Source organism: Chiloscyllium punctatum, unplaced genomic scaffold, assembly GCF_047496795.1.
Source record: "Chiloscyllium punctatum isolate Juve2018m unplaced genomic scaffold, sChiPun1.3 scaffold_286, whole genome shotgun sequence".
In the NCBI taxonomy this organism is placed as follows: domain Eukaryota; kingdom Metazoa; phylum Chordata; class Chondrichthyes; order Orectolobiformes; family Hemiscylliidae; genus Chiloscyllium; species Chiloscyllium punctatum.
Window position 1 is genome coordinate 89,062 of NW_027310020.1, and position 9,518 is coordinate 98,579.

The window sequence follows — 9,518 nt, forward strand, 5'->3', positions numbered from 1 at the left end:
CGGTCTGTTCCACTCTTCCTTGTGCACAGCCATTTACCACGATTGCGGGGTAAAGTGTTTTGGTGGGATATAAAGATGCTTTTCTGGAAATGCCTCAGTTTTGGAGGTGAAAATAAGTGAGAAGGAGTGGGGTTTTGTATGGAGTTACCTGTTCCACTCCTGTTGCAGCATCTTATTATTGCCCTGACTCTACCTCGTACATGTTTGGTAGAGATCAGTGACGTTTCATAAGCCCACAATATAAGATCCGTCACTCTGTTTAACACAGCAGAAATCTCTTTTAGCACTATAGTCATGACATGCATAAATCTGTTGCAGTGCTTCAAAGTCCTTGAGGCAGCCGTACTCTCTATGATAGACAGACTGAGTTTGGAACCTCCTCTGTCCTTAAGACTTTGTGCACTGCTTGCGCTCTTCCATTTTCTTTTTGCACGTTCCCTTTCCAACCCACCCCACCTGCATCACTCCACAGTTGGAGCTGTCAAGGGCAGAAGTCTGTGGAATACCCTCCCTAACCTTCTCTATCCTCCTTTTAAGATGTACTATAAAATATTCTCTTTAATCAAAGTTTTGATCATCCATGAAGCACCTTAGGAGATTTGCCGTTGTGAAAGTTCCATACAATGCAAGTAGTTGTTGTTCTTGCCATACATTAGGAGAATCAGGAATGCTGCAGTAAAAAGTCTAACAAGAAAGTCACTGATAGGCGTAGTGTATAGGCCACCAAATAATTACATCACATTGGCATGGGCAATAAACAAATAAATAACTAATGCCTGTAAAAATGGTACAGCTGTTATCCTGGGTGATTTTAATCTACATGTAGATTGGTCAAACCAGCTCAGTCAAGGTAGCCTTGAGGAGTTCACTAAGTGTATCCATGATCGTTTTCTTGAACAGTATGAAATGGAACTGACAAGGGAGCAAGCTATCCAAGATCTGGCCCTGTGCAATGAGGCAGGAATAATTAATGATTTCAAAGTTAGGGATCCCCTGGGAAGAAGCGATCACCATATGGTTGAATTAGAATACATATGGAGAGTGTGAAGATAAAATCTAATAACTGGGTCCTGTGCTTGAACACTGGGAACTACAATAGAATGAGAGAGAATATGGATAAAGTAGACTGGAAACAAAAATTTTATGATGGGAAGTTGATGAGCAGTGGAAGATTTTCAAAGACATTTTACAAAGGTCTATTCCAGTGAAAAGGAAGGACTGTATGAAAAGACATACTCAGCAATGGGTATCTGAGAAAAGTGATCAATTTAGACCATAAGATCATAATACATAGGAGTGGAAGTAAGGCCATTCATCCCATCGAGTCCACTCCGCCATTTAATCATGGCTGATGGGCATTTCAACTTCACTTACCCGCATTCTCCCCGTAGCCCAAAATTCCTTGTCACATCAAGAATTTATCAATCTCTGCCCTGAAGACATTTAGCGTCCCAGACTCCACTGCACTCCGTGGCAATGAATTCCACAGGCCCCACTCTCTGGCTGAAGAAATGTTTCCGCATTTCTGTTTTGAATTGATCCCCTCTAATTCTAAGGCTGTGCCCACTGGTCCTAGTCTCCTCACCTAATGGAAACAATTTCCTAGAGTCCACCCTTTCCAAGCCATGTATTACCTTGTAAGTTTCTATTAGATCTCCCTTAACCTTCTAAACTCCAATGAATACAATCCAAGGATCCTCAGCCAATCCTCGTATGTTAGACCTACCATCCGTGTGAATCTCCGCTGGACACACTCCGGTGCCAGTATGCCCTTCCTGAGGTGTGGGGATCAAAACTGGACACAGTACTCCAAATGGGGCCTAACCAGAGTTTTCTTAAGTCTCAGTAGCACATCGCTGCTTTTATATTCCAACCCTCTTGAGATAAATGACAACATCACATTCGCTTTCTTAATCACGGATTCAACCTGCATGTTTACCTTTAGAGACTCCTCGACTAGCACTCCCAGACCCCTTTGTACTTTGGCTTTATGAATTTTCTCACCGTTTAGAAAGTAATCCATGCTTGTATTCATTTTTCCAAAGTGCAAGACCTCGCGTTTCATCACATTGAATTCCATCAGCCATTTCCTGGACCACTCTCCCAAACTGTCTTGATCCTTCTGCAGCCACCGTACTTTCTCAGTACTACTTGCCTGTCCACCGAACTTCGTATCATCAGCAAACTTCATTGGAATGCCCCCAGTCCCTTCATCCAGATCATTAATATATAATGTGACCATGCAGGTAACCATGCCTGGGTTCCAATCAACAACATGTCCAGCAGTACCTTTAGTGCAATTGCCGAATGGGCAGACTGTTCAAGTCCAAGCAGCTCAGTCCTCAGTCACGCAGTCCCTTCAAGTTCAGACTGTTCAGACTAATCTTGAAAATAAGGACTCCCAGGAATCTGTCTCTCAGATAGAATGACTGACTCTCAGAAATGTAGAGAAATTCTATCGAGATGGCCTTCATACAGGAAAATCCTGAATGAACTTTCTTCTGATCCCCCCCCCCCCCCCCCCAGTGTGCCAAGAAATCGATGAGGAGAAATCAGAAGCAGAGACTGTCTCAACCATTACTACAACGACGATGCAGACACCGATCTATCAGACTAGCAGCGGACAATACATTGCTATTACACAGGGGGGAGCAATTCAGCTGGGCAACAATGGTACAGATGAAGTGCAAGGACTCCAGACACTAACAATGACCAACGTAGCTGCAGCCAAGGTTGGAGCAGCCATTATACAGTGTGCACAGAGCCCTGATGGACCGTAAATCATTGTGCCGGGCAGCCAAGTGGTTGTACAAGGTGCTGCTGGAGATGTCCAAACCTATCAGATCCTAACTCCACTGCTGACCAGGGAATGGTTATGGCATCTTCACCAGTCCTGCAAAACCAGCCCCAGAATGCTGACAAAACCACTTGTAAATGTGAGATCTGCTTCATGAAAAACAGCTCGAGAGTGCCGTCGCAAGATGAAAGAGTATGTGAAATGCTTGGAGAATTGGGTTGCTATTCTGGAAAATCAAATTGAAAAAGAAGGTGCACAAAGTGGCAAAAACAGCATGAAATTAGAACTGGGAAAAAGTTAAAGGTTAACCGAAAGCCACAAAAAAAGCTGTAAAGAAAAGTAATATAGAATATGAGAAAAATAAACTAGCACAGACTATAAAGACAGAGAGCAAAAGTTTGTATAAATATATATAATGAGAAAAGAATGGCTATAGTAAATGTTGGTCCTTTGGAAATTAAGAAGAAGTATTTAGTAATGGGATATCACAGTGGAGGATACTAATATCTTTCCAGTAACTAGCAAAGAGACAAAGGTAGGTGTGGATTTGGAAACTATCATTATTACGGAACAGCTAGTTTTAGACTGTTTGGAGGTAATTGAGCTAATGATAGAAAAGTCTCCTGACCCTGATGGAATGCATCCCAGGGTACTAAAAGAGATGCCAGGAAAAACAGCAAATACACTGGCAGTAATTTTCCAAAATTCACTGGACTCTGTGCCAGTCCCAGCAGATTGGAAAACAGCAAAGGTGATGCCACTGTTTTAAAAAGGAGGTGGACAAAAAGTGGGGAATTATATACCAATTAGTTTATTCTCTGTAGTGTGAAAGATGCTTGGGCCTATTGTCAAGGAAGAAATAGCAGGGAATCTCAATAGAAATTGTCCCATTGTACAGACACAGCATGTGTTCATGAAGGGCAGGTCATGCTTGACCAATCTTTTGTAATTCTATGAAGACATTTCAAGAAAGGTGGACAACGGGGACCCTGTGGATGTGGTGTATCTGGATTTCCAAAAGACCATCAACAAGATGCTGTGCAAAACGCTGTTGCATAATATAAGGGTACATGGTGTAAGGGGTAGAAGATTGGTTGACTAATAGGAAGCAAAGTGTGGGGATAAATAAGTATTATTCTGGCTGGCAATCATTGATAAGTAGTGTGCCTCTGGCATCGATATTGGGACTGCAATTATTTACAATTAATACAGATGATTTGGAGTTGGAACCAAATGTAGGGTGTCAAAGTTTGCATGTGACACTAAGATGATTAGTGGAACAATGTAAGCGGAGGACTGTGAAACTTTGCAGAGGAACATAGATAAATTGAGTGAGTGGGTAATGGTCTTTCAAATGAAATAGAATGTTTGTAAATATCAAGTTTATACTCTTTGGTTGTACTAATGTTTAAAAAAAAACTTGAATGTTAAAAAGTTGAATCATTTGCTCTGCAGAGGGACTTGAACATCCTTCTGCATGAAGGTTGGTCAACAGGTACAACAATCAGTTCAGAAAGCAAATGGAATTTTGTCCTTCATTGCTGAAGGGATTGTGTTTAAAACCAGACTTAATGTTCCAGCTGTATTTGGGTGTTGGTGAGGCCACACCTGGAGTACTACATGTAGTTTTTATCTCCTTAGTTGAGAAAGGATGTACTGGCACGAGAGGGGGTACAGAGGAGGTTAACTAGGTTGATTCCAGAGTTGAGGGGGTTAGCTTAACAGAGACTGAGTAGATTGGGATTATATTCATTGGAAATCAGAAGAATGAAAACATATAAAGTAATAAATGGAATGGACAAAATAGAAGTAGAGAAGGTGTTTCCACTGGCAGGTGAAACTAGGACAAGAGGGCATCACCACAAGGCTAGAGGCAGCAAATTTCAGACTGAATTGAGAAGGATCTTCTTGACTTCTATGGAATTCATTTCCCAGGGAAGTAGTTGATGCTAGTTCAGAAAACGTTTTTAAAGCTAGGTTAGAATTTTAAAATCGTAATTAATTAATGGATTCCGTGAGAACGTGGGTAAATGGTTGTGTCCACGAAATGATCAGCCATGATCTTACTGAATGGCAGAACAGGCTCGAAGGGTAGGACGGTCTTCTACTGTTCCAAGTTCTTATGTTATACATCCTTCCCTCATTCGTGACTTGGAGGTGTTGGTGTTGGATTGGGATGGACAAAAGTAAAATTCACAGAACACCAGATTATTGGTCAACAGGATTAATTGGAAGCACTAGTTTTGCTGCTTCTTCATCAGGTGGTTTTGAGATGGTGTCATTTTTAACTCTTGTAACTCATGAACAGCAACATGCCACGAAGCAATCCGCGACTCCAGCCAATAATAAGCCCCGGGTGATTGATGTCAGCGGCGGACCAATGGAAAGGCAGGGACAGAGCTGAAGGACCTGGCGGGGCAGTTGGTCCTCCGACCAATCAGGGCGAAAGAGGGGCGGGACTAGATTATACCACGTGATTATCCTCACAATCGTTTCGGGATGTGCGAACGGAGAGCTGTTGGTGAGGATAGAAATAAACAGCAGGAAGCGGGAGGGAAATGGTGTTGGTATGGGTTGAGAGGGTTTATAGACATTTGTTGCACATCTGAAAATACAAATTTGAAACTTAGTCCCGTTTTTGCAGTAAACGGGAAAATGCCTCATCCAGCGATTGACTCGAGTAAGCACCACCATCTTTATTCGGGGCAACGATTCACTGGAAACGTGCAGCCACCAACTTTGTAGGGGGCAAAGTTCAGTGGGACGCATGTGCAGCCTTCTCTAGTAGAGCGTCATGGGGCAGGATTTACACAGAGCATATTCACACCCAGAGAAATCGATTTTTTTTCTCTGGATTTGTTTTGTCATTCATTTTAAATGATTTGGATGTGAATAGAGGCGGTACAATTAGTAAGTTTGCAGGTGATACCAAAATTGGAGGTATTGTGGACAGTGATAAAGGGTATCTCAGAGTACAATGGGATATTGATCGGATGGAACAATGGGCTGGGGAGTGGCAGATAGGTTTTAATTTAGATAAATGTGAGGTGCTGCATTTTAGAAAAGCAAATCAGAGCAGGACTCACTCACTGAATTGTAAGGTCTTGGAGAGTCTTTCTGAACAAAGAGACCTTGGAATGCAGGTTCATAGTTCCTTGAAAGTAGAGTCGCAGGTCGATAGGACAGTGAAAAAGGCATTTCGTATGCTTCCTTTTATTGGTCAGAGTTAAAAATCACACAACACCAGGTTATAGTCCAACAGGTTTAATTGGAAGCACACTAGCTTTCGGAGTGACGCTCCTTTATTGGTCAGAGCATTGAGTAAAGGAGCTGGACAGGGATTTGGTTAGGTCACTTTTGGAATATTATGTGCAGGTCTGGTCTCCCTCCTATCAGAAGGAGGCACTGAAACTTGAAAGGTTTGAGAATTGATTTTCAAGGATGTTGCCAGCGTTGGAGGATTTGAGTTGCAAGGAGAGGCATAATAGGCTGGGTCATTTTCCCTGGAGTGTCATAGGCTGAGGCTTATAAAATCATGAGGGACATGGATAGCGTAAATAGACAAGGGTTGGTGGAGCCCAGAACTAGAGGATATAGGTTTAGGGTGGGGTGTGTGGGGGAATTCAAAAGGAGCCTAAAGGGCAACTAAAATTATAACATTTCAAAGGCATTTGAATAGGATGGATGTTGGACAGTGCTGGCAAATGGGAATAGATTAAGGTAGAATATCTGGTTGGCATAGATGGGTTGGACCGAAGAGTCTGTTTCTGTGCTAGACATCTCTGACTGTGGGATAATAAAAGTGAACATTGCTCTGATTCATCTCTGGGCTCCTTGATGTCCGCTTGTTTGTTATCTAGCTTCCTCAGTCTCTCGTGTGTATTTTTGCTCGGTGTAGTATTTTACTATTACGTTCACAGACCTCTTTGTAAATGAATTGTCCACTGCTGCCTGGCTCCTGACCATATGCTCCATTATCAGGTTATTTTTTCCACAATATCTTTGACAGTCAAGAGTTCTTTTTTCCCAATAAGTGAGTGGATTATCCTTCCATTTCTGACAGTCAAATTCTGCAGCATTTTCAATCCCTATAAATCATATTGCACTCCCTGAAACATGATGTGTATTTCTCCTTCCACAGATACCAGTGATTAAGGCCAAAGCTCTGTTGCCTGTTGAGAAGGTGATGTTTGACTTCCTTGTACTGTTGCAGTTGGTATGGTGAAGGTGGTCCCACAACGTGGCTGGGTAGGAGACATTACAGATTATTTACTCAGAGATAGTGAAGAGTAGAAGATATATCTGTACAAATTAACACATTTTTAATTTCACAAAAATATTGAGAACTTTTGACATAAGGCCACAGATGGAGAATATTATGTCCGTTGACCAAACCTTTGTGAAATAAGCAATTTTTCAGGAATGACTTAAAGGAAGAAAGCAGATCTTAGAGGGTGGGAATTCCAGACCGTGTTGCCTTGGAATATATAGAAACAGTCACACAGCTGAACTCAAAAATAAACACATCATTGGGAGTCTAAACTAAAATGAGTTATTGATATGCGAAAGGGTGTCTGGTGCATGGAGATAGGAATGATTACAGCCAGGAATTAAGTCAAGGGTGTGAAAGTAAATTGCTGTTACTTATAAATGGGAGCCTTTTGATGGATCAGCAAGTTCTGGTACAAGTGAACACTTGGGTGGTAGAGTTTTCAATATTCTGGAGATTATAGGGAGGGTGATTGTGGGATGTTGGCCAGGAGTGGGTTTAGATAATGAAATCTAGAGTTAACAAAATGAATGAGAGTTTCAGTAAATGAGCTGAGACTGTGGTGAGGTCAGGTGATATCACTGAAGTCGAAGTAGTGGTCTTGGAGTGGGACTGGACTATCACCCTCACCTCACCTCTGAAATTCAGCTGTTTATCAGTTTGTGAATCAAGTCTGTAACAAGATCAGGAACGGAGTGGTCCTGGCAGAACCCAAACTGGGTGTCACAGAAGGTTATTGCTGAGCAGCTGCATGACAGCACTGTTGATGACACCTTCCATCACTTCACTGCTGAGTGAGTGTCGACTGATGGAGGGAAATTGGCTGGGTTGGCTCTGTCCTGCTTTTTTGTGTTGAACATCCTTGAGAAATGTTCCACAATGTCAGTAGGTGCCAGTGCTGGACTTGTCTTGGTGGGCAGCAATTTCTGGAGCACAACCATCAGTATTGCCACAATTTTGGTAGGGCCGACAGCCTTTACACTACTTCTCCATTTCTTGATCTGATTTGAAATAAGTTTTCAACTAATTCGATTCACATCTCTGATGTCAGGGACCAATGTAGAAGTCTCATCCACTTGGCATTGCTGGCTGAAGATTGCTGCAAATGCTGTTGCCTTGTCTGTTGCATGGATGTGTGAGGCCCCTCCATCAGTAAGGGTGGGGATATCTGTGATGCTTCCTGCAGTGAGTTGTTTAATTGTCCATCACCATTCCTGACTAGGTGTGGCAGAACTGCAGAGCTCAGATCTGATCCATTGATTGTTGGATCACATAGTTCTATTTGGTGTTGCTTGCACTGTTTGGCATGCAGGTTGGGTAGCTTCACCAGGTTAGCATCACATTTTTATGTATGCCTGGTATTGCTCCTGGCATGCCTTGCGGAACTCTGCATTGAAGTAGGGTTTATCTCCTGGCTTGATGTTAATGGTTGAGTGGGGGATATACCAGGCCATGAGATTTCAGATTGGGCTGGAGTCCAGTTCTGCTGCTGTTGTTGGCCCACAGTGAGGCAGAAGTTGCAGGGTCAAGAGGGCTGATTGTGTGGTTGTATTTTCCAGTTCATTGGTAGATGTAATGTGGTCCATCCAGTTTCATTCCTTTGTTGAGCCTGTGCAGTGATTAATACAATGTGTGATTTGGTGGGCCACTGTCAAGAATGCAACTTTTAAAAGCAGGTTTTGTGATTTACACATGAAATAAATGAAACTATCATGGTATTCAAACAGATGAAAGACTGAACAGACAATCAAGGTATTTTTCAATGGATAATTTCAGTTACATCACACTGTAAATTTTTGCCATAAATTCTGTGCCTTCGAATTGTGCCCTCCACAATCACCTGATGACGGAGCAGTGCTCCGAAGGCTAGTGTGCTTCCAAATAAACCTGGTGGACTATAACCTGTTGTGTGATTCTTAACTTAGAATATTACAGCACGACTAACAGGACTGCATGTAAACAGGCTCAGTCCAGTTAATCAATACATTCGGAAGGATTTCCTCCAAGTTTGATGACACAATATTAGTCAAAACAGTCGACTTCAACCTGCAATGTTGCTCTTAACAAAAACTTCAGGCTGACACAAAGCTCCCCACCCCACTGCAATGTGGTAACTGGGCCCTGCCCAGGAATTGGAAGTGGGACATTTGTGGACTGTGATCTCAAAGGAAGCAAGCAAACACAATTCTGACAGATTAGTCCTCAAAGATGAGTAGCAAGTTTGAGACAAGGCAGGTGGTATGCCATTTTGCACTTAGCTTAACTGCATTTCTTATTTACACTAGTGTTTTGCAAAGTATAAAGTACTGTGTTTTTTTTCTTGGTTGGGGAGTTATATACTCGTTGATCACAGTTGCTGCCTCTCGCTCCTCAAGTCAAATCATAGGATCTGTAACAAAACAATAAACTGCAGGTGCTGGAGATCTCAATCCCAGAAACAAAGTGCTGGAG

At 42.3% G+C, this 9,518-nt stretch overlaps 1 pseudogene; it reads left to right on the top strand.

Annotated features, from left to right (window-relative positions):
- Positions 1-2,240: 2,240 nt before the first annotated feature.
- LOC140472262 (cyclic AMP-responsive element-binding protein 1 pseudogene) lies at positions 2,241-3,040 on the top strand (annotated as a pseudogene).
- Positions 3,041-9,518: the final 6,478 nt, after the last annotated feature.